This window comes from Bactrocera tryoni, chromosome 2 (genome assembly GCF_016617805.1).
Source record: "Bactrocera tryoni isolate S06 chromosome 2, CSIRO_BtryS06_freeze2, whole genome shotgun sequence".
NCBI lineage: Eukaryota > Metazoa > Arthropoda > Insecta > Diptera > Tephritidae > Bactrocera > Bactrocera tryoni.
The window spans coordinates 46,432,045-46,434,515 of record NC_052500.1 but is presented as its reverse complement, the minus strand read 5'-3'; the positions used below and the strand labels follow the sequence as shown (position 1 = coordinate 46,434,515).

The 2,471-nt window shown below is 36.0% G+C and overlaps 1 pseudogene; it reads left to right on the top strand.

The window, feature by feature from the left end:
* The first annotated feature begins 933 nt into the window (after window positions 1-933).
* On the top strand, window positions 934-1,794 carry LOC120768992 (annotated as a pseudogene).
* Window positions 1,795-2,471: the final 677 nt, after the last annotated feature.

Below are 2,471 nucleotides of genomic sequence, written 5' to 3'. Positions count from 1 at the left end.
TTGCACGGACGGACGGACAGACGGACGGACAGACGGACGGACAGACGGACGGACGGACGGACGGACAGACAGACATCCGGATTTCGACTCTACTCGTCACCCTGATCACTTTGGCATATATAACCCTATATCTGACTCTTTTAGTTTTAGGACTTACAAAAAATAAAATTAAAGGGAAATAAAATTAAAATTATTGAAGTGAAACTTCTTGTGCGGAAAAGTTTGCTTTAAAAGTTTAACGCTTCAATGGAGGGGGAATAGGGTTGAACGATTAACGCAACTCGGAAGGAGAAGAGCAACAGAAAAATATAGAGTGCGAGAGAGAGAGAGAGAGAGAATGAGAGTAAAGCAGACAACTTAAAGCAGAGAACATAAAAGCATAGAGAAGGTGCAGGTTCGACAGCGAACATTCGTTATGCAAGGCATACACGCACCAATTAGTTGGTTGATTGAGTTGAGCTAGAAATTGCCATTGTCGCCACACACGACACAACTTTTAATACAATTTTGAGGCCAACTTCATTTTGAATATTCAATTCGTAGCGTAAACATGAGTTCGGAAGTTATTGCTTTAATTATTATAAATGAAGTTTTAGCGGAAGAAGAAGAACAGGAGCAAAATAGAATTCGGAAAAAAAGAAAATGGTGTAAAATGTGGTTGCAAAATAAAAATGAATTTTCAAATAACAAGCTTTTGAAGACGTTGAGAGAACCCGAGCCAAAGGACTACAAGAATTACATGCGCATGAGCGATGAAATGTTTTATGATCTTCTCTTGAAAGTGAAAGTTTTTATTGAAAAAGAAGACACAATAATGCGAGAAGCAATTAGTGCAGAGAATCGTTTGGCAATAACTTTACGATTTTTGGCTACGGGAAACTCATTTGAAGACCTAAAATTTTCAACAGCAATATCTGCGCAAGCGTTTGGTAAAATTGTAATTGAGACGTGCAAGGCTATTATAAAAGTTCTAAAAGACTCAATTAAGGTGGTATATAAAGAATATCCGAGTTATGCATTTTATTTAACACAAAATACATATATTTTTAGCTTCCTAAAACACCTGAGCAATGGATGGCTGTAGCTGATCAATTTTATGAGAAGTCGATGTTTCCCAACTGTCTAGGCGCACTCGATGGAAAGCATATAAATATTTCACGTCCTTCTAACTCCGGTTCATTTTATTTCAATTATAAAAAGACATTCAGTATTGTCTTGTTGGCAATTGTTGACAGCAACTCCAACTTTTTAATGGTAGATGTATGTAGGTGCAAATGGACGAATTTCCGATGGAGGCGTTTTCGGAAAATCGAAATTTTTCAAAAAGTTGAAAAGTGGAAGTTTAAATTTACCGGAACCACAAGCAGTGCTTGCAGACGTAGATTCACTCCCTTTTGTGTTTGTGTCGGATGCGGCTTTCGCTTTGAGGAAAAATGTTTTAAAACCATTTGGTCACAACAATTTGTCAGAGAATGAAATGCTGTTTAACAAAACTCTGAGCTCAGCACGGGTTAAAATTGAAAACGCTTTTGGTATTTTGGCATCGCGTTTTCGACTTCTTCAAGCGACAATAAATTTATGTCCTGAAAAAGTTACTACAGTTGTTCTTGCCTGTTGCTACTTACACAACTACTTACGGTGCCAGTCAAACTCAAATCGGGTTGAATGTGAAAATATTCAGCTGTCAGAAATGGAACCAACGCTGTCTAGAAATGCATCTAATGAGGCCAAAACAATAAGGTTGAAATATTGTGAAATTATCAAAAAACTGAAATCTCTTTAATTCCTTTTATTTACATATGTATGTATAAAATAGTGTTAAATTGGTTGTGTTCTTTAAATAAAACTGATATTCATTCTCTTATAACTAATACATAAAAAATGAAGTAAAAAAATAATTTAAACAAAAAATGAGAAAAATAAAATAAAATATATGTATGTACTCTATCTTAATATGTTTTTATTTATTGATATTGGGAGTCATTCAACAAATCAAAAACACTTGTGTATTGACTTTCGTTTTCATCTGCAAAATGTAACTCTGGAGTTATTTCAATTGTTTGTGATGTTGATTCTACAGGACTTCCAGTTGGCACAGAAATAAAACGTGGCGAATGTGATGTTGATTCTACAGGACTTCCAGTTGGCACAGAAATAAAACGTGGTGAAAGTGATGTTGCTTGTATGGGCACAGAAGTTAAACGTTGCAAATGTGATGGAGCTTGTATGGGGCTTCTAGCTGGCGCAGGAGTAAAACGTTGCGAAAGTGATGTTGCTTGTATGGGGCTTCCAGTTGGCAAAGAAGTAAAATGTGAAAAGCGTGATGTTGATTCAGTTGGACTTACAGAAGATTTTGAAATATAAAGTGGCGAGTCATTACTTAAAAAAGGCGAGCTGGTTCGTGATACATGCGGACTACTTAAATTTGGTGAGCTTGAAGGACTGTGCATATAATTGAAACATAATTTTCC